At 34.9% G+C, this 24,591-nt stretch overlaps 1 long non-coding RNA gene across 1 annotated transcript; it reads right to left on the bottom strand.

The window, feature by feature from the left end:
- Positions 1 to 18,805: 18,805 nt before the first annotated feature.
- Positions 18,806 to 19,209, bottom strand: LOC131616702 (uncharacterized). Its single transcript, XR_009288197.1, has 3 exons — positions 19,165 to 19,209; positions 19,017 to 19,083; positions 18,806 to 18,931 (listed from the first exon to the last, which is right to left on the bottom strand). It is a non-coding gene; the product is annotated as an uncharacterized LOC131616702 (long non-coding RNA).
- Positions 19,210 to 24,591: the final 5,382 nt, after the last annotated feature.

Here is a 24,591-nt window from a genome sequence, read left to right as displayed (position 1 = left end):
CGCCGCGAGCACTTGCCCCCGACCGCGGTCTCGTGCCTGCTAATGGCGCACACCTGCTCTGCGCACCCGGATCGTACACCACACGCCCGGGCAATAAACCTCGGCCGAGCACAAACATAAACATACGATAATAAACATTGAATCAAAGCATAAAATGCAGAATAATATTAAAAACCGACCAAACTGGCCGGAGATATCCAAATGTTACAAACATGACGGGCGCGCAGACCCCAAAAAAAATTATACGGGCGTCGCCCAATAAACGAAAGCTTCGGCACGCAGGCCTCAAAATACTTTGGCACGCAGGCCACAAAATGTATTGGCGCGCAGGCCAGAAAAGGAAAAGAAGCTGATCAAACGTCACCGTCATCCTCCTCGGCACCGTCGTCCTCACCCTGAGCATCCTGTTCGTCTTCCCAGTCCTCGAACTCGGGATTTGACTCGATCCGCCCATCCACAACTTTGTTGTAAGGACCAATTCCCTTCGTCACCAAGCGCGGGTTGAGAACTTTCAGTTGATCCACCGCGGCCCTGAATCCAACCCTTAAAATGGCAACGCAGTCGACCTCCAGCTCCCTCACCTTGCCCAGAAGCTGAGAGCGAGTCACCAAAGCCTTCTCGTCTTCATCTTCCTCGGCAGCGGGGAGGTGAGACTTCTCCAGTTCAGCAACCCGATCACGCAGCCTTTTCTCCTCGGCTTCCAAGGCCCTGATTCTGTCCTGCGCCTTGCAGAGATCTTCAACAATACCGTTTTGGATCTCGTATTTATCCTTGTAATTCTCAAACTCGTGCTCCAGCTTGTCATGTTTGAGCTGCAGAGCGTCGTAATCCTTCTGGGGACAGACCCTTTGAGCATTAAGAGCCAAAGCCAAGGCAGCCACCCTCATCATTCCCTCGAGATCCTCGGACAAGTCCTTGTCCCGAGACACCATGTCCCGTCTGACGATGTGCCTCACCTCCTCATGCTCGAGCAGTACATTCTTCTTCGAGAAGAGTCCCCTGTGCAAAGTACAAGAGGGCAGCACTATGTCATCATCAGAGGGGTTGTCGTTGATGAGAGGACGAACTTCTGGAGTCCCTTCACTCCTTTGTTTCTTCCCGGCCGGGGAACCACCCGAAGCCGTCCCGACCGACGAAGGAGAGCCACCATCAGGAGCAGCCGCAGCAGCCGCTTTGACCTCCTCGACTCGAGACCTCTTCACGGTCACCTTGGTGGCCGCCTTATTCTTTGCCCTCATCTTCACGACTTTGTCATGCAAGTCGGCCATTTGTCCTGTAAAACAAAAGAAGTTAGTACTGAAGAGACATAATTCAAACAAATGAAATAATTTCCTCACCAAGCAAGATCATCGCATCCCCGTAACCCCCGCACTCGAGGATAGCTTTGGTGTTGATATACCGAGGCTCCAGCATGGGACCCCCATCCTCTTCGAATAAAGGGTCCCCGTTGGGATAGGTGCATACTGCCGGCCTAAACCCATCTACGAAGGAGGCGAGCCGTTGATACCCCGCCGTGTCGCGCTCGTTAAGATCCTCATCCCGGAAAATATAGTAGTCAGTCCCATGCTCGAAGTGATCATATTGCCACTCCAACGGGAACCGAGCAGATGGACCCACCTTTTTCACTCCGTCCTGAATATACTCTCGGATCTCAAATAAATGGTCCTCGGCCCTAAGAGTGAGAGGTTTGACCATAAAGTATCGACCCTTGAAATGCTTGATGGAGTCCTGATAAATGGCGAACAGCTTCTTCGGCTGCTTAAAGGACACCCAACTCCATTTGCCGTCCGAGTCGCGCAACCTCTGCAGATGAAACACTCTGAAAAATAGGGGCAGAGTCGCCTCGACCTCCAAAAATCCGCACACGATTTCAAAGGCCCTTAGAAACGCAAAAGCGTTGGGGTGAAGCTGGGACGGACACAAACGCAACCACCCGAAAACGCTCCGCTGTAGATGCGTGAAGGGAAGCCTGAGTCCGACCTCCTTGAAGACGAACTCGTACATGGCGACGCGAGGACCGGGGAACTGCGAGCAGATCCTCTGATGAGACTTGGGCACAAATGCACCTCAGGAAGGCTCCTCGTTCGGACCAAGATCTTCGAGGACATTAAAGGCCTCCTTGGGATGCGTCGAGAAACGTGACGCAATTGTTCTCGGAGCGACATTCACCCACTCCTCAAGCTCCCTCGGAGAAGTCTCAACGGTTTGGACTCCCTCATCCTGCGAGCAACCGATAGCTTCGTCCCCGTCGGATATGTCAAAGACGACGTCGTCTTTGTTTTCGTCAGCCATTTACCTGAAAAGCAGAGGAAGCAGTGAATTCGACTTGTCAAATCCTAAGTCTCGCTGTTCTCGCTCGGCTTGCTCAAGCCTCACTCGGCAAACGCATATGAAAGAATAGTAATTTCCTAAGTCTACTCGGCACACTCATAAATCTTGCTCGCCGCACACAAAACTAGAACGTAAATCTTAAATAAACACAAAGGAGAAGACGAGGAACTTACTTGAGTGAGCGGAGGAGAGATGCACGAGACGAAGAGGAGAGCTTGTAAGCGAATCTTGGGAGTTTTCAAAATGCTAAGTAACAAATGAATGATCTTCTCACCCTTTATATAGAGGAAGGAGGCCAAAGGGTGTCATGATGGCCTAGGCAGCCTAGGAGGCGTAATCATTGCCTACACCCCGAAGGCGGCTCTAAGCATGGGAAAGCGCCAAGTGTCATAAAGTGTCTTGGAAAGCCCAAACGGCGCCGTCAATGCTTATACCAAAACGGCGCTGTAATGATGTCATTCTTAACAGTCGCCACCTGTCAATCAAACTCTGACAGAAGCAACCAAAACGTGTCCATTGGAAGCCAACGAAGAGACAGTCGCCTCCTCGGCCAGACTCCGAAAACTCGAGTCAATCATCTCTTTGGTCTTACATCCCGGCAGCAACTCCGCTCCCCGCGAGCCTAAACATCCGAGGAGACTCTGGTTGGCCGCAAACGTTCGTACATGTGCTCGGCCAGCCTCTTGGTTAAAGTCATCACTCCCACAAGACTAATGACTTGGGGGGCTTCTGTTCTGGACTGGGCCGAGCAGGCCCAACTCTTCCTTCTAGCCGAGCAGGCCCAGTACATTTTGGCCCATTTGCTTGGCAGCCGTTACGAAGTAGTCAAGCACTAAGACCACGTGTCACGCTTCAGCGAAGGATCCAGTCAACCTCCTCCGAATCCTACGCCACGCTCATCCAGGACGTGGGTCACCTGCGGACTCAGCCCTAGCACAAGGGTGTTCTGGCAGTTTCCTAGCACGTGGGCCTCCATCTGGATTTGGCCCAATTAGGAAACCTTGGCCCAGCGCTGGGGGCTATAAATACCCTCTTCCACTAGAGGGTCAGGTATCACATTCTTCACTCTCTAAACCTTCATTCTCTGATAGCTACTGACTTTAGCATCGGAGGACCTTGCAGGTACCCCCCATCTTGCTCTTCAAGCCAGATTCTGCCGCCTTGACGATTCTTCTGATCAGGTACGATCAATTATATTTGTGAATTCTATTCCATTAAAATCTCATTTAACTAGAGGGAGTTTCTCAATTCCACCATTAAATAATCTCATTAAAACGTATATGTATAATGCTTTTGGTATCTTAATTTAATTTCTAAATATTTTATTAACTTAATTTAATGTCTATTGATACATCTCCTAAAAATTATTCTATGCGAGAATTCTTCTATATCATTAGAATATTTAATAGTTTCTTAATTTATGAATAAATTAATAAATAAATATTAAATTTATGAATTAATCTTTTATACGACAAAACCACCCTTAAATAAGCAATTATGTAACAATTTCACTATCATCTAATTCTCATAACTTATAGGCCTATGATACATTTTATGAAAAAAAATATTAATAAAATCGTTTAATTATAATAGATTTAAATAATATACAACGATACATTTATATTTTAATTGAATAGTATATTATTAATTATATAACCAAAGAATTAGTGAATTGAAACATACAATTTAAAAATTATTATTGTCATTTATATTTATATAAAAAACTTTAACAACCTTTCAACTATTCCTATAATAACTGTATTAATATCAAATTTTAATAATAAATTTTTCTGTTACAATTTTTATTAATTTTTATTGATATACTTGCTCTTGCTCTAGATGAGTATAAATATGACACTTTAGTTTCATATCTTCACTTTTGTGCTACTTTATAAATTTGTATGATATTTTTTATCTTTTTTTTTTTACTTTATATACATGTATTGATTTTTTTTTGTGGCAGAGTAAAAGATTATCCATTTGCTAATGGCACCTCATGTAAGTATTTAGATGTTTTTAACTCTAATATTTAGATCATTTAAATAATATTTAAACAAATTGCATATGTATTTATTTGTATAAAAATTCATATCGATCAAATTTTATAGATAGTAGTTTTTTGTTGTTGCTGTGAAAAGGTTTAGGTGAGTTTTCCTTTGAGGGTTCACCATGGTAAGACGAACCTCAAGGATCAAAGAGCGCTTATAGATGTACTTACAGACCATCCATCAAGGGGATCCTCACATTATCCGTGAAAGTTAAAAGCACGATCTCTTGATGTACGAATCAACTTATTACCAATGATTAAATATCGCACATCTGAAGTAAATATCAAATATCAAGACGAAATGCCACACCTTTCTTTTTCATATGATTCAAAATTATTCTTATACTTTTGATTTCAACAATGATCTAAAAAATAGTTTTTAGAATTCATTATGTATAAGTCTTATCAAAGACATCTTTTTAATGTATACTCATTTTGATACCAGTTTTAAAATTCTTCTTATCCTTTCAATTTTAATAAAAATTAAACATCATATACACTTACGACTATAACACTTCTTAAACACAAAAACTTTAGTTTGTTTATACAACAAACAAAAACAAAACTAAAAAATACAATTATTATTAATTTATTTTATAAACTTTAGGTTGAGAAATAAGATAATCTATTTTTATTTTATTTTAGATTTTATTAGGGACAAATTCGATGGTGATGGCGTAAAAAATGGATATTTTAATAAGAATATAGAAGTATATGTTTTTATGCACAAGAATATTAAAGACATGTGCGATATTCTTTATGAAACACGTTAGAGATTAAAAGAGTTATAAATAAGTGGTTTAAAATATAATCATGGTAAATCAATCTTATTATTTTCTTTTTTCTTTTCATTTTTTCTCTATTCTTTTGTTTGGTATGGTAGATTTTCGGCTATTAAAAAAAACTCTAAGTAGTTTTTCTATTATTTAAATTTCAAAATTTTATACAAATGATAATAATTTTAAGGCTTAATTGCAACTTTGGTCCCCCAATTATTTATTTTTTTGGCTTTTGGTCCCCCTATTTTAAAATCTGAAATTTTAGTCCTTTTGTTTTAATTTTTTGAGGATTTTGGTCCCCCTACAAATCCGAAGGCAATTTTTAATGAAATGAAACTCAGATTAATGACATGTTCAACATGTATCTTAAATAAAAATAACTTTTTTGAGCAGATTACTACTGAACTGACACTGACACATCATCATTAAGAGCGTCATTTCATTTAAATTGCCTTAGAATTTGCAGGGGGCCAAAATCCTCAAAAAACTAAAATATAGGGACTAAAATTCCGAATTTTAAAATAGGGGGACCAAAACCCAAAAAAATGGATAATAGAGGGACAAAAATTACAATTAAGCCTAATGTTAATAAGAATATTTATATAAATAATATAATAATATGTTAAAAATCATGATAAATGATATATATAGTTTTGATTTAATTTAATAAATCTATTTAATTACAAATTTTTCTTTATGTATGTAATATTATTAAATTATTGTATTTTTTATTTAGCAATAAGAAAATTTATTTTAGTACACAAAAATAATAATAATATTTATATAAATAATATTATTCTTAATAGTAATAGTTAAATATTATATTATTACTATTATTAGTTGATCAATTTTAAAAGAAATATAGAAATAGAGTAGGTATTAATTTTCATTGTTAAATTTAAAAAGTTAAAAATAGGGTTGGTGTTATAGGGGACTAAACGGCTACCCGCGTGATGCGCGGATTAATTTTATTAAATTGTTATCGATACATATTAAATATATTTTTATTGATATTTTATATTGAGTTTATTTTTTAATCATGTTCAATAGTCAATACAATCAATTTAAAAAGTGGGTAAATTTTTTTAATATAGTATAATATATTATAAATATATTTAATACTATGAATTTATTATGGTAATATAACTTTTTATTCATTGAATTGATTTATACCATATCAACATTTTCATAAGTGGTTGTCATATTTATAATTAAATTTAAATTAATAATAAATTCAACCATATAGTATAAACAAAATATATAATATTATTTAATTATAAATCAATCTAAATTAACGGAAAAAAAAAAGAAAATTACAATTATGGGCATAAAACTAATATGTGTAGATATGCAATTCAATTATTTATCTATTGAATTTGAATCCATATTTAAAAAAAATTATCACAACAATTTTTTAACTACTATTTTATTTATTTTCTAATTATTTAATTTTAAACTTTAATTAATAAATTTATTTAAAAACATTTTTATCAAAGGTAATTGTTTAAATGAATGCCAATAAGATAAAAATATTTTAAAATACTTTTCATTCGTTATCATGATATTATGTATCATCTTCATCATTATAATGAGTATTAGTTATAACTTCAATGACTATTAAAATGATAATGAAAGAAAATAAAAGTAAAAATGGTAAGAATTAAAGTTTAAAGAACGATGAGTTTTATGAAATGAACAATTCAATTGATAGTTAAGTAAAAAATTCAATCATTTATAGTCAATTAAGAAATAGAAGAGATATATATTGTATTTTAATTTTTACTTGAGAGATGTTTTTTATGAGGTATATAGAAATATAAATTTTATATTAAAATATTTAAATTTAAATATAAAAATTATAACATAAATGTATTATAAGTTATAAGAGTATTTGACGTAATTTTTTGATAATAACGATTTTTCCTTATTTTTTATTGAGGAAAGCGAAAATATTGCTAATATATTTTATGTTAGTAGACATTAAAATATTGACCTATTTAAAGGAAAATTAAAAGTGAGAATTAGAGAAAAAGGAGATTATAATCTTTTTTATATATTAAAATAAAAACTATTAAGGTGAGAATTAAATATTTCATTAAAAAAATAATTATAATAAATTATAATTAAAAATTATAAAATTTAATAAAAAGAAATTATTCTTTTATACCTGTCGTTACTTTGGCATCACAATTACGACTTCAACTGTTCCCAAAGTTTATTTCACCTTTCCTACTAATTCACTCCTCACTAAAATCCATCGGCACTCAAATCATCTTTATTAGTGAACATCTCATTCACCTATTCATCAACAACATGTTCTACTCAACTTCGTTTCAAATAATTGCGGTAGTAGGCATTCCTATTCAACAAGTTTCACGCTTCCTTAACCGACTCCAAAATATCTCCTTATATGATCAATCTACTGTATTTATAACTCTCTCATAAGGTAGAACATAATCTCTCCTCTTCGTAGGTTCAAACGACACGTTAATTCGACACTCGGAACTCAAGATATGAATTTTCCAATCGTTGTCCGAAAATGCAACACTGACATCATGCAGCGACACTCTATACGATATATCCAAAACTCCTCAATTGGTACATTTAATTCCTAAAATTGCTTCTCAAAAAACCTTTTAATTATCCCTTCAATCTGTTCAACTCTGACACTGATATCCCGCGCAGTACCAATAAACAAGTCTAGTTCTAAGAACAAGAGTAACCGTAACTTCACCTCCTTCCAACGTCATCCTGTCACAATTAATTATGTTACACCTACTGCAACCATTTTTATAACAAAGTGCATCTCGTTATCTTTCCTACGCTTCAAACGGAACTCAAATCGGATGTCCAGAACTCCAGTTATGAATTTTCGAAGTTCTGCAGCTATTCAGCAATTTTCCTGCGTTTTGCTTACGAAAATCTCACTCCAAAACTCATTCTCTTCAACTCGATCACATTCCAAACAGCCTCTTATCATATCTCTTCACTTCCAAACATTCTTATAACTTGAGCAACACATCCCATCGCCGAAGTGCGATTTCTGAAACCTTACGACCGCAAACCTCTTTGCAACTTGCAGCTGAACTTCTTCTGAGACGCAAGGCTACTCAACTGACAACTTCGCAGCCCCTCAGCAGAGCTGATACATTGCAACTTCCTAATTTTCCTCTCCTACAAATAATCATCAATTGCATATAATCATCCTCCCACAAGATGCTCAAACTTAATTACCGGCCAAGTCTTAATTCCAAGTCACCTTCAATTCGGGAAACAACAAACTCCAACAACGCTTGCACTGTTGCCAACAACAGCCTACTGAATCAATCATCTTACAACTGAAACATAACCGAGAAGCGAAGCTTCTCCCCCACTTGTTTCAAACCAACTTCCGCAACAAACAACCAAGTACCGACAGTGATTCACTCACATGTCGCGTACCAAGGGATAATATGCCGACAGTATACAACTGTCGTGCAACTCAACTGACTCGACAATTGGCCGGACGGACCGACCTGCTCTGATACCACTATTGTAACACCCTTCTAAACCCCGCGGAAATTAATAAAATAATTCAGAGTAAAACATGAAAATAAGGGTGCCACAATTCAATTTAAAACAATTTATCCTAAATCAATTGTCATGCTTCACTTAGGAACGAATCACCAACTTAACAAAATCATGTTTGTCCAACACGGAATATTGATCATACGGATAAGCATAACATCATCTATGTAATATTCCACAAAATTAATACAATAGAAACACAATAGAGTAACATCATAGACTCTAAACTAGCGTTTTCCAGTGTTCAATATCAGAGCATGACACCGACACTATACTTAAACAAACTGGCCTATGAGCTATCCTCACCAAAGCCAAAAGCCGCTACTCGCCAATCTGAAAATGTCAACAGTAAGGGTGAGTCTCATTCAAATTAACAAATGTTATTGAATCATAAATAATAACACATCATAGTTACATCATTCACCCAATTGTTTCATAAACAGACATCCAGACAAGTTTCATCATCACAAAACAATCAACCAACACATCATCAATATTTATAACACTGGAATACATCCAATCATGTTATAAAAGTCATGCATGTGAATGCAACTGACGCTATGCGTGTGATGTGGTACCAACATCATCAAATGGGAATAACCCATGACCGATCCAACATCATCAAGATACGGCCCTGCCAGCACAGATTCCACACAATGGGAATCATACCCTTCACTGATCCAACACATCATCATGGATACAGCATCATCAATGATTATGAATGAATGCAAACATACATGAACATACTTATACCATCATCAAGTCTAATGAGTAACATCTTCAAAATACCCATTTCATCATCATCATCATCATCATCAACATCATCATCATCATCATCATCATCAAAGTATGTTTATATACATTAGCATCATTCAAATACAATCAATCATCATTATCATCATTAAAGAACATAAATGTGTCCACATCAATCATCATCATTAATAAGAAAGAACATACATGTATCTACATCATTCCAAACAAAGCAATCATCATACAATTCTCAACAAATCATCACATCATAATGTTTTCCAAAACAACATCTTATACTGTCACATTTCATCATATATGCCAGCAATACGTCATCCATCCAACAAACAAGATATTCACATCATACTCTCCTCATCATAAAACTATCTCATAAGATTCATCATACCAACAAACAAATCATCACATGAATCATGTTTTAAACATAGCTTATATCGTTACATCTCATCATATATGTCCACAACACAACATTCATCAAAACAAGCAAAATTTTGATTTAAAAATAGTCTCGAGCTACTGCTCATTTCATCATCCTAACATAAAGAATACTTCATAAGCTTCATCCTTCTCGAAACGGCACTTAAAACAGATCAACAGTTCAAAAGTTACGCATCTTTAAACTTTCCAAAATCACTAGCAGCACGCGGCGCCACACAACGTTCGCGACGCGCTGCCAGGAAACGACGCCTTCGCGGCGCCAACTAGGGACGCGACGCAAACTGATTGAAATAATTCTCCTCAAGCTTTCGGCTAAGCAGTTCGCGGCGCTAACAATTGGACGCGGCGCGAACTGACCAGATCAGAGATTCCCATCGCAATTGACAACATACGAACCTGAATCCCAAATTCCTCAACCTCGACCAAATCGATTCAAGTTGATCAAACACCACAAAACAACCACACAACATATATCATACACACATATAACATATATTATGCATCATCAAACATCATACAACACCAAATTCATGGAATTCATCAAAACAAATAATTATCAACAAACATCCCCAAAATTCTAACTCTATCATACGACTCAATTGACATGAAATAATCTATCTATATCAGTCCTATTATCCATAACTCGATAATAGATATTAATCGGAAGAGTCCCCCCTTACCTTAGCCAAGAATCTGGACTTTTCCTCTTCTTCTCCATCAAACCCGTAAGCCTCTTTTCTTCAGCAAAAATTCCCAATCTTCAAACTCGCTTATCTCCCTCATCGAGAACCTCCCCGACACGAATTAATATATCAAATCGAAGGAAATTTCGTGTAGAATCCGAATCTTCGAGAATTACCTGATTTGGAGTTATGAGCAGAGAGTTATGACCCATTTTGTGAGGGCTGCACCATGAATACGAAAATCTCTTTTCTCCATGAATTCTCCTTCTCTCCCTCCTAGGTTTTCCTTCTCTATTTTTCCAATTTTCTTCTTTTTCTTATTTTATGAAAATAAAGCAAAATAAATTTAGTAATAAGGCCTATCAATTACACCCCCTCCATTACTAACCGCAACTTGGCCCAATAGCTTATTTTACACAATTTCCAACTTAATTCCAATTAAAAATACCAATAATCCAAGAAATTAATTTAAACTCCCATTAAATTAATAAATTTAAAATATGGGGTGTTACACATGATGAAAACACCACCACCGATGTATCTACGGAGCCATCAGTACACACTGATGGAGCTTTTTCAGGAGCACCTTCTGACAGGTCCGTTTTGAACGGATATGCTGACCATGTCGCATATAGATATCGCAGGGCGAGGTATGTAACATTGCTTAAGTGCTTAATTTTTATTATGCAATTTAATTTATACTACTGTGTTTTAATTGTATTTTTTTTGTTATAGGAGCGTCCAGTACTGAAGCTCACTTCTCACGGGTCGAAGTTGAAGAACTTCCCCGAGAGACTGATGCCTGAGCAGGTAGCGAGGATAGTTCGGAACTTCCATTTGATGGACTTTGCTGGATGTTCCCTGACGATGTTTGATGCCTCTCTATTATTAGCTTTTGTTAAGAGATGGCACCCAGAGACATCATCCTTTCATCTTCCATTCAGAGAGATGACTGTGACTTTGGATGATGTGCATTCTCTATTTCACCTTCTAATTGCTGGTACATTTTTTACAGCAATTCATAGGGACTAGGTTACGGCGGTGCGCATGGTGATGGATGCTTTAGAGGTTAATGAGCTGTTTATACTTAAGGAGTTTGGATACACTCGGGGCTTTCACCTTAGGATATCTTGGTTGAGGAAGATTTATCAGGAGCTTTCACCTTAGGGAGGTATCAGGCTGCCGCTAGGGCGTACATGCTACATCTAGTGGCATGTACTCTCTTTGCGGACAAGTCTGGAGTTCATATAGATGTCCGCTATCTTTCTCTATTCAGCGACCTTGACATCCCATGTTGGGCTTAGGGAGTGGCGGAATTGACGATGATGTACACGACGCTTGATGTCGCACCTCGTCCTGACACCAAACAGCTTGCTGGTTATCTGAGCTTGTTACCTGTATATATTTTTACATGGTTTTTTGTGTTTTATTATAAATTACCTGGGCTTGATTATTTTTATTTATGTAGTGTTGGATCTACGAGCACTTCCCTCACATCTATAAGCGGAAGACCCGGCGTTGTGCGGCTGCTGACCCTTGTGCGATGAGGTGGAAGGCCAGACACACCCTTCTAGGAGGGGTGATTGAGTACAGGCGGAGGCTTGATGCTCTAACACTAGATGATGTCATCTAGACACCGTATACAGGTCACCGCGATCATCTTCCTTTTGATGTATCTTCTTCATATTCAGGGTATGTTAGACGGGAGAGCCGTGTGGCTAGACACTTGCCTGAGAGGTGCCTACACCAGTATGATTATATACAGGGCATCCCACAGCCGGTCCAAGAGACTCAGTTGGCGGCATTGATCGCTGGGAAACTTGGAGTGGTTCCTCAGTGTGTCACACCCTAGGGTCATACCATCTACCGCAACATCTGATGTTCCAGGCCCTTCTGGTACCATGACTTCTTCCGATCCACCACCATCACCTCCACCTCCTGCAGGTGACCAGGACAGTCGCCTGCAGTACATCGCTGTTCACTTGGATAGCCTCACGGGTTTGGTGAACCCTGATGCTGAGGTTCATAGTATTTTAGCTAGGTTGGAGGATGTTGCCCGTGGAGGACCTATGTAGATTTATTTTGTTATGGTTGTATCATTTGTATTATTTGTATATTTTGTACGAACATCTTTTGTATGAACATCTTTTTATTGCATAATCTTTTTGGCTAGTACATGTTTCGAGTAGATGAAAAAAATAACATCAATAACAAACAAACATAACAAACATCAGATGACAAACAAGCATAAACAGTACTCCGAAACATGAAAACCTAGGCACTAACGGAAGACTCTGGACGAATCAGACACATCATTATGCCGCCCACGAATCTTTAGATCTGCGCATCCAATTCGACCAGACCTTTAGTTATCCTACGGCGGAATGATTTCCACATGGCCATCACATCTTCATCATTCTTCAACTCGATTAAGTTGTATTTCACCCTTCCATTTGTATCAATCCAGTCCTCCCGAAACTCAATCTTTGTCACCCTACTGTTATCGAAATTAGACAGCAAATTATTCAACGTTTCTTTCTAAGCGGCAAAGGATTCAGCGTCTTCTGGAATCTTGGTTTGAACAGCAGGCTTGCTTCCATTGAAATACAATAATACTTTAATCAAATACTGAGGAAGAGCAATTTTGTTGAAATAATGTGTTATCCAATAACTCTAACACCCCTATTTATACAAATGATGGTGCATTCTAGACCACACAAATGTATCGATGCAATCAGGACCGTCCAAAAGTGTCTGCAAAATCTCAACCGTTTAAAAAACCAAAAATTGAAACATACCGGAAATTTTAGTTCTAATGAAATTTCTGGTATACCGAAAATTTCAAATTAACTAAATTTCCGGTATGATGTACCAGAAATTTCTTTATAACTGAAATTTCCGGTATTTTGGAAAATTTGGAGTGCATACAAGAAATTTGTTTCGGAAATTTTTTGTTTCTCAACTTTTTTCGACAAGGATAAAATTGGGTTCAAAAAATATAGGGGGTACCAAGTATAAAAAAGGGGGTGGCATGTAGATTTCTTGCCTTACACGCATCTTCCCTCATCTCCTTTTTCCACATGTTGTTAATGGTTGCTTGAGAAGTCGCCCTTATTCCACGTTTCTTAAACATATTTCTGGTGTTCAAAACCTGTTATTCACTTTTTCTTTTTGCAACAAAGGTGGATGATTCACCGACACTATTATGCTCTTCAATGTCATACAAATTTTATTTCTTAATTAGATTTATTTGCAAATCAACAACAATCGTTATTATTCCCTTCTTAACTTCATTAGGAACAACTTTGCATGGCTTCACGTCCTTACTAGTATCTAGGGATGTCAACTTGTCTCCGTTAGCGGGGATCCCCATGGGGATTCCCCGTTTGGGGCCCTAAAGGCGGGGAATTTTCTCCCCACGGGGACGGGGATGGGGAACAAAGTCTCCCCGAAGACACTTTGGGGACGGGGGTGGCGTAAATATCCCCCGCCCCGTGGAGTCCCCGCCCCGCCTAAAATAGCATAATGTCCTGAATTTATGTATAATTTTAAATTATTATGTAAGTTTATTTTTCATTTTATATGATTAATCTTATACAAAAATTAAAAATATATATGTATTGTTTGTAAAAGAGTGGGATCTAAATGATTATTTCAGTTTTTTTTTTTTTTTAAATTTGGTGGTCATGACACTCAATATTATAGATTAAATATTGTTAAAACAATATATTTATCATAAAGAAATAATTTCTAAATTTTTTGTGGTTAGTTTTTGAAGCTTTTACTATTAATTTGATTTAAAATAATAAATAAAAAATTATATTTATGGATCTCCGCAGGAACCGCGGGGATCTGTGGGGACCCGTGGGGACCCGCGGGGACGGGGATGGGGGAGAAAATTCCCCCGTAGCGGGGACCCGAAGCGGGGATGGGGAATAAATTCGAGGGCGGGGATTGTGATGGGAATGTATCCCCCGCCCCCGCCCCGCCCCATTGACATCCCTACTAGTATCGGCTAAATGTTGTTTGAGTCGATAAACTCCTCCATTCAATGATTCCCCATAATAGTTGCACTTCCATCTTTGTGTGTTTTGGAATAGGAAAATAATGTCTCCATGTCAGATCCGATTTATATACGCGAGCATTCTTTGGAATAGTTGTGTTTATTATAGAAGGCATGGATGTTGTGTTGATAACAAGAGGTATGAATGGACTTCCAATGTTTCCATTGTTCGAAGCCATGAAAAAATAGAAGAACAGGGAAAAAAAGAAAAATTATAGGAGGTATGGATGTTGTGTTGATAACAAGAGGTATGAATGGACTTCCACTGTTTCCATTGTTTGAAGCCATGAAAAAATGGATATGGATCTCCTCCTGCGTTTTGTCTACAACCACCTCTCATGTGCAATGCTTGACAATTGGATTTAAATCAAATGGCTTATATTCTTTTTACCTTTTCCTCTCTCTTAACATTAGATGAATCTAAAGGTTTAGATTAAAGCAGAATGAGCAGAACAAGACATTGAGCTGCAGAGGATCCAAATGCTGAAAAAATAGAAGAACAGGGAAAAAAAGAAAAACATAAAAAAGTGAGAAGAATCGTGAATGATATAACAAGGTTAAAATAGAGGGTAAAAATTGTAACTGTTAGTGAATTTTTGAGGAAGTAAGAGGCTGCCAAATACTCCCTCTATTCCTTATTATAAGCAAAATTTACTTGTAACACCCCACACATATATGTCTAGAATAATATGCATAAAGTATTAATTATGGTTCATAGTCGACAAATACATAATATTAGCAGCGGAATTAGAAGTACACAAATACATAAGCCGAATGTATCATGGCCAAAATACAAGTACATCATAGGAGTACATGTCCAAAACATAAGAACTAGTAAGCACGATAAAGAACTAAGAGAAACATCCAAGCACCGCCAAAAGATCTAATCCATCTTTCCCTTACCACGATCTTGTCTTGAACCACCTGAAAAAATATAATTGGAATGGGATGAGATTACTAAATCTCAGTGAGTCCGCCTATCCTATTAGTCCACTCGGGTCTAAAGGGAACATACAAAAATGAACGAATCCACCATTGATTCGGGGTTATTCTTACTTCTGGTACAAATACGGAGAAAATAATCAATTCATCCTCCATTGGATGAATAATGCAAATATACAATTATATAAGCAACCAAGTATGCAAAACCCGCATCCATATACGGGGAATCTAGAAACGCGTTAATGCCTCGACTAGGTTATAAAAACACACCCTCGATGAATCACGCCCATGCCTATTGTCAACAGACTTGTACAAGCACACCGCAAGATGATTAGACGGGTTCGCACAAGCCTAAATGGCCGCGAGATGACCTTAGCCTAATTGGCGTCATTGTCCCGTTAACCATCTTCACGCACATGTGTTAACGCCGAGTACAATACGCCATCTTGACACATGGGTCCATCGGGCGAAAGCCTAGTGATGTAGCCTACATGGCACCACTAGAGATGGTTTACCTGTCATGTGTAGGCCTACTTGGCCGCACAACGCCACCATACCGAGCACGCAAGTGTGTTAACGCCAAGTGGGAAAATGCCTCAAGACCCTCACAAGCACACTGCAACGGTAGCTCAGGTGTGAGCCCAAGATCACATGATCGGGGCTGTCCCATTGATCACAAAGCCCGGGACATAACGCAACCTAGCCCCCGGCCCGTTTTGATTCAAGCATACACACATATCAATCGCCAATCACACAGGCACACAATCCCAATTTTTTAACCGAAACAACGGGCATCAACAATATATTCATGTCTCATCACAATATAGCATTCACATGTAAACATAATGTAGCAATTAAGTGCAATGAGATTAATTCATTCTAATCATGCATAATTCACATATTAAAATTACCACATCCATGATCATATATGACAATAGCATGTTTGAATACCAATTAAACAAGTCTCACGTGACTAAGGAGACATTCGGTTCCCTTTACGGAACGAAACTGTTCTCAGGGGAAATAGCAACATTCAATTTCACTCGACGCGACACACTAATTGGGGTTCAAATATAATTAAATCTAGCATTCTGGTTTGGGGACCAATTTTATTAGAAAGTACACGTCGCTAGCTTTCCAACGATATAAAGTTTGCACGAAACAGACTTACGACGCAAAAGTTACGAATTTCCGAAATTTGCTGATTTTTTTTCCCTCTGCGCCCAGGGTAACCGATTACCCAAACTCAGTAACCGATTACTGGCACTAAAAACAGTCCAAAATTGCATTTTTAACAGAGTAATCGGTTACCCAAAGACCCGTAACCGAATACCCTGTAGCAGAATCAATTTTCTGCGTTTTAGAAGCCCTAAACCAGTCCCAAACATCCCATGGTTGATCCCCTACACTTATAAAACAGTCCCAACGAAATTGCATCATACAAATACATTTAAGAACATCAGCATGCAAGGATTATAGCAGAACAACATAGTTAGCATCATTGATTCATGATTTGCTCACAATCCCTAAACCCCAATTGAATTCCCACATGCAAAACCCCATGGTTGCTAACTAGGGACTCACCTTAGAGATGAAGAAGATGATGATGAAGTTGTAGCAAGATGGAGGTTATGGTAGAATCAAGGCTAAGACAGAATCTGCTGCATGCAAGTAGTGAGCTTTGGACCAAGTTGGAACTTTTCTCCTCTTCCTCTCTTTCCACGCTTCTTTTCTTCTTTTTCTTCCTCACAAAAATTATGTTTTGACCAAGGAGAGAATGAGGGAACCAAACAAGTCCCTATTCTATTTAAGAGTGAAATTACCAATATACCCCTCTTATTGCCACTAATAGGTTAAGTTAGAATAATAGACCAATTAGTAGAAATATATATCATATTTATCCATCTCCTTTTATACCAATCACATTAGTAGTAATAATGATTGAATAAATATGATATCGGGTATTACATTCTCCCCCCTTAAATAGAATTCATCCTCGAATTCAAAAACTTACCAAAACAAGTGAGGATAGGATTCCCGCATCTCTGACTCAAGCTCCCACGTAGCTTCCTCAGGATGCGTCTCATCCCATATAACTTTCACGATAGGTATCTCCTTACTCCGTAGGGACTTGCTAGCACGCTCTAAGATACGGTAAGGTCGAGGATCATGGGAAAGATCTGGTTCTACTTCAACAGAATCCGGAAGAATAGGATGAAAAGTATCGGGTACGAACTTTCGGAGCTGAGATACATGAAACACATCATGCAGCCCGGATAGTGAAGGTGGTAATGCTAACTGATAAGCCACTTCACCCACCCGGCTCATAATCTGATATGGTCCCACGTATCTCGGACTGAGCTTACGCGTTTTGAACGGTCCTCCCAACCTCAATCTCGGAGTGACCTTCAAATACACGTGATCACCAACTTCAAATTCTAGAGGTCTTCTCCGCTTGTCTGCATAATTCTTTTGTCGGTCTTGGGCTTTCTTAAGATTATCTTGGATCATTTTGACTTTCTCGGTAGTCTCCTGTATAATCTCTGGTCCAAGAATACTCTTCTCCCCTACTTCGGCCCAGCATAGTGGTGATCGACATTTTCTCCCGTATAGAGCCTCATAGGGATCCATACCCAAACTAGCATGGTAACTGTTATTATATGCGAACTCTACCAACGGAAAATGATCCTTCCAACTCCCACCTTCTTCTAGAACGCAAGCTCTCAACATATCTTCTATTGTTTGGATTGTCCTCTCCGTCTGCCCATCGGATTGAGGATGGTTCGACGTACTCATATCCAGTCTAGTCCCCAATTCCTTATGAAACATCTTCCAAAATCTCGAAGTGAACTTTGGATCACGGTCGGACACTATACTAGATGGCACGTCATGCAACCGTACAATCTCCGCTATGAAAAGCCTTGCAAGATGAATCACCTTGTGAGTTGTCTTTACAGGTAAAAAGTGAGCAGACTTAGTCAACCTGTCCACTATTACCCATATAGAATCATACCCGCCTCGAGTACGAGGTAATCCCACAATGAAATCCATGGAGATAGAATCCCATTTCCACATTGGTATCTCCAGTGGTTGCAACATTCCTCCTTGCCTCTGGTGCTCAATCTTAACTTGTTGACAAATGGAACATTGTGATACGTACTCTGCAATCTCCTTCTTCATAAAGGAACTTCAATTAGAAAATATATGTTCACCCAAAAAGGAACTTCAATTCTTGCTTCTCAAAATACTATGTCTTGTCTTCATGTTGACTGATGGCAGTGTCTCCCACAGATGATTCTTCCACAGTAGATTTATCCTATTCAAAGTAAATAAACAGGGGTTTTCAGTCACAGTAACATTTATAAAACATTAAATCTTTTCCAATGGCCGTTGAAACCAACCTTCTTACCCCGACCAAGTCCAAGTGGCCGAGAAAGTGATCCTATACTTCTGGTGGTACGCTGAGATCTATAAAGTAAGAAGGGATTTATTTAGTAAGCTCACCCAAAACAAATAGTCATGCTAAAGAATTGAATACTTCAAACACACCTAGGAGGTGGTTGCAGGTTATTTTGGCCACTCTGATACTGCAATAGTGCAATGTAGCCTCCAGTATTCTACCATAACTGCTCGCTTTTCCATTTCAGCAAATCTAACAGTTCTTTATATTTTTTCTGCTAAACAATAATGTCACAGTTCCGAAATTCGCCATTATGATGGCAGAAAAATAATGCTGGTAACCTGAAGGACTACGGCAGCATATCTTTGTGGTTAGCAAACCTGCGTGAGTCCTTTGTTACCTTATGTTTTTGCTCCACCCGGATCAAAACCTATCAAAAATAAAAACATTAGATGGACACAACCTGTTTTACTAAAAATAGTATAAAATTATGAATAAAAATCAAACCTGAAGCATTGCAACTTCCGATTCTTGTTTATCGGAAAGTGCTTGAACAAGCTCAGCAATGGTGGGTGCATGGCCGCATTTAGAGATTTTTGGGATCATGGATGGCGGGTGCATGGCCGCAGCTCAGTATGAACAGAGTTATATACATTGGATTTGCTCGAGGGCTAGATATATATGTCGCCCTTAACTCGAGTGGCATATTTCCGGCGTAGTGTCGCCAAAGAGACGTTACACCCGTGAGGATTTTAAAATAGCGGGTCAGAGTATACTATCCGCATAATGGAAATGCCAAACCGGAACTGAGTTGTAATGTCGTTCTCGCCATATGTAGTTTTATTTGGCTAGGTATTGTTTGTCAGCGGATGGAGATCATTGGATAAATTGTCCCGAAGAAGGAACTTGTGATGATCAATTACAGTATTGTTTCCTAAAGCTGTTGTGTTAATATTCTCATAAAACCACGCCTAAAGCTGTTGTGCTCAGTTGTGACAGATAAACACAGTAAAACAGTTGCAAACAGAGTCAAACCTACCCTATCAGACCCCGTGAACTCTGGCACCAATCTACAAATAAGAACAACCAAATAATATAGGCATAAATATATTTGTCGTAATGCAGGGAGATCTTCCATTATTGATTTTTTTACCTATATGCCACCATTTTGTTTTTGAAACAAAAATACTACAATGTTAGGAGTTGAAAAAAAATCTTCAATCTGCCACCTTTTTTTGATTTGGTCAAGGATTGACCGAAAATGTTTTTTTTTCTCCAGATTGGGTTCGGCCAGGGGTTGGCCGATCCATAACTAGGACTTTTTTTTTCGTTTTTTTATTTTTTGAATTATTAATTAATTTAATTAATTTTTTAATATTAATAATTGTTTTTTAATCTAATTAATGATTAAAATATATTATTTAATTATTAAATAAAATTAATAATAAAAAAATAAATGGAATAATATTATTTTAATAAATTAATTAATAAGATATTTTATTAAATTATTTTAATAATTAAATAATACGGTAGGTACATCTATTGGCCGATCCATTGAAACGATTATACGAATAAGGCATAGGTTGTACGAGGGAATGAAGAAGATGCGTGAATGTGTGTGTTCGGCCAAAACATGTCAAGCACATGACAAAGAGTAATTGACACATGTATTATGTATAAAATTATATTATTATTCATATTGACGAGTTTTTTACGTAGTTCCTTGTCAAAAAAAAAAAAATATATGCGCTCGGCCATCTATTGGCCGAATATATATTTGCACACAAAATTTAATCGCAAAATAATCTAATTGAACAAATTATAATAAAGTAATTTTATTGTCTACTAAATTTAATTTCAAAGAAGAAAAAATTATTTCAATGTTGGTATCTCCTTCTTCAATATCAAAATCATCTGCAACAAAATTAATCGCATCCGAAAATCTTTATCTTTATTTTTTCAGTTCTGGAAAATCGTCGGTTCAATGACATATCTGATCCAACAATCGAACCAGACCGGTTACTTGACCGGTTCCCGATTCAACCGGTCCGACCGTCCGGTCCAGTTTTTAAAACATTAAGTAAAGTAATATGAAATATTTTCGCAAATACAAAAAATAATAGAGAAAAATATATTTAAAAGTTAGTGGATTAAAATATAATTATATTCTTCGATAGTTAAATTATTAACAACTATTATTTTAATTTTTTTTAATATTTATAAATGTTAATTATTATTATTATTAAAAAATCTCTTTAATTATAGGTTGGTTAAAAGAATTAAATTTACGTTTTAATTTTGTTTTGTTTGGTTGGTTAAAAAATCTCTTTAATATTTATTGTTATGTTTGCTTTAAAACTTAAATTTATGTTTTTAGAAAAATAAATTTCTAGTTTTATAAACATAAAATTAAAAAATGAGAATATTTTTAGTGTGGCACATAAACAACAAACGATTTCAATCATTTAAATTTACTATAAATTAATAAAATGTGCAATAGAGAGAAGTCAAATAATATGAAAAGATTTAAAAAAAAAAATTAATAATAGGAAAAAATTCAGAAGTTAGTGTAATAAAATAGAATTATATTTGTACAAAATTAAATAACAGTTTTTTTTTATATATTCATTTAGTGTTTATAAATTTCAATTATTACCAATGTCTATTTATTTGTAAGTTACATAGAAGACTTAATTTACGTTTTTATTTTGTTATCTATTTATTAAATTTTCTAACATTTGAAAATAAGCATAAATAATTGTAACATAAATATATTTGTAAATTATATGAAATGATAAAAAATAATTTATACTTATATAGATTGAATTTTTAATATATTTTTATAAAAAATTTAACTAACCACAACAAATTTTAACTCCACTTCATCTTGATTTTGCACACTTTATTAATAATCAATAAAAATAAAAATGATCGTTTATCAATTTATTTAAATGGTTCAAAAAATTATAAATAAGTTTCATATCAAATATAAATATTTTTTCATATTCAAAATGGTATTATAATAATTCTTTCAATATACACATAAATGAATTTTAAATATTACTTTTTATTGCATTTATTTTATTAAAAGATAATAAAATATTTTTATTATTATTGTAACGGAAGTGATGACACTTTATAAATAAGTAAATATTATCATAAACAATTATCACTATTCTATTAAACACAACTCAATAAGAAAATCGTGTTTAAAATTACACACAAACAATCTCCTAAAAGTCCCACTAAATATACACTATTTTAAAATTGATGGTAGATGTCATCTCCCACTTAAATATTCCTCTTAATCTTACCTTCATTTCTAATATCGAACCAACCGGACTAAAGAAAACATACCATACGTTTAAATTACAAAACTTTGAAAAATAAATGTAACCACCATTCCACCTGCATTCATTCAAAATGTCTACAAACAATATTGTATATGATACACATTATAAAATATATAAAAATATCATTACTAATTCTTCTTTAAGATTTCATTATTACCGAATGAATTGTTCATAAAGTGTATATATATAACTAATTGAGATAACCGTTTTTAATTCTTATTTATGGTTAAATTAAAAGGTTGAGAATTAAATTTACCAATGTACGTTAAAAATGTTGATTTATACTAATATATTAAATATATAATTGATTGTATAATTTATTGTATATTTTTAATTCATTATTTAATTGAGAATTTAATTCATAGGGTTGATCCACATTTTCCCTTTTTTTCTTCTTCTTTTGATTGTATATTAATTATTTAAATTGATTGTATTATTTCAATTAATTATTTAATTAAAAATTTAATTCATTGTTTCAGTTCTTTTGTTAATTTACTGGTTCAATTCTTTGTGAGTTTTTTTTTTTCATTCTTTGTAGAGATATTTTAATACATAGTTATTGTTTATATTTTAAATAGTTTATATTATTTTTAAAATTAATTAGGAGGTTGGGGTGATCCACGTTTTTTGTTTTTTTCTTCTTTTGATTGTATATGAGATATATAATTCACCATATAATTGATTGTATATTTTCAATTCATTATTTAATTGTGAATTTAATTTATTGTTTAAGATATTTTGTTAATTCATTGTTTCAATTATTTTATTATTCTTTTGTGAGTTTTTTTTCATTCTTTTTATAGATATTTTAATACATATATATTCTTTGAAGGAACATTAAATTCATTAGGTCAAAATTCTATCAAAAATGTATTCTAAAATTATATATATATATATATATATATATATATATATATATATATATATATATATATATATATATATATATATATATATATATATATATATATATATATATATATATATATATATATATATATATATTATTTTTAAATTTTAAATACTTATAATTTAAACCTAAATTTTTATTATATACTTTTAGAAGTGGATGATATTTTTAATGTTGATTAGTGTTTTTTTCATTATTGATTATTAAGATAATAATATTCTAAAACATGATTTTCTTAATTAAGGTTAGGGTTGTGATCAAGGTTGTTATCATGACAACCATGAATTTATATTAATTAGATATTTTGTTTTTATTTCTATTTCTATTTCTATTTTTATTATTAGTTTATCAAAAATTTGAAAACTACTTTTTTGAGTTTTGAATTTTTCAATATCTTATTTTATTTGACAGTTTTTTGTAGGAGTTTTTTATTTATGACTTTTAAAATTTTAAATATCTTAATTAAAGTTGAATATATTATTATTATTATTATTATTATTATTATTATTATTATTATTATTATTTAATAGTGTTAGCTGAATACTATAAGATTATTATTATTATTAATTATTAGTGTAAAATTAATTTTAAAAAAATTGAATTAAGGTTGATATTAAAGTGACATTAGTCAAAAGTTGCCAAGAGTTGTTATTATGATGACACATGACTAGGGTTGTCATCATAACAATCTTTGATTTATATATATTAAGATTAAGATAAGATTAAGATTAAGATATTAAGATAAGATTAATATATTAAGATTAAGATTCTGCTACTCTGCCGATGTCGTGGTGCCGCTATAGCTGCTATTAATTTATGCTGTTATATATGGGCCTGTTTGTTTCAGCTTTAAAAAAATAAAATTTTTCTTTTTATTTTTGAAAATAGATTTTCCAAAACCGTTTTTCAAAATATTACAAGTTTTTTTATATTCGTTTTTTCTAAAATGAAACACTAATTTTGACATCCTAGAACATAAACATAGCTTATTGAAGACCAAAACTTTGACAAAATCGCAATTTTTTCAAAAAGTTGTATTTCAAAAATGATTTTTATGAAAATCTATTTGAAATAGCTTCAAAATTAAGTGATTTTTTGAAATTTTGATATCCAAATTTTTTACCCATAAATAGATGAAATACCTAAAATCACATTTTAAGAATAACTATTCAAACACAATTTTCATTTGAAACTTTTATAAAAAGTTTCTTTGTAAAATTTTTTTTCACCAAATTCTTTAACACTATAAAAATTATTTTATAAAAAAGCCAAAACAAACGGGCCCATAATTACTACTATAAGTGATAAAATTG

This window comes from Vicia villosa, linkage group LG1 (assembly GCF_029867415.1).
Source record: "Vicia villosa cultivar HV-30 ecotype Madison, WI linkage group LG1, Vvil1.0, whole genome shotgun sequence".
Taxonomy (NCBI): domain Eukaryota; kingdom Viridiplantae; phylum Streptophyta; class Magnoliopsida; order Fabales; family Fabaceae; genus Vicia; species Vicia villosa.
The sequence above is the reverse complement of the archived record's forward strand: the minus strand, read 5'-3'. Positions and strand labels throughout refer to the sequence as shown.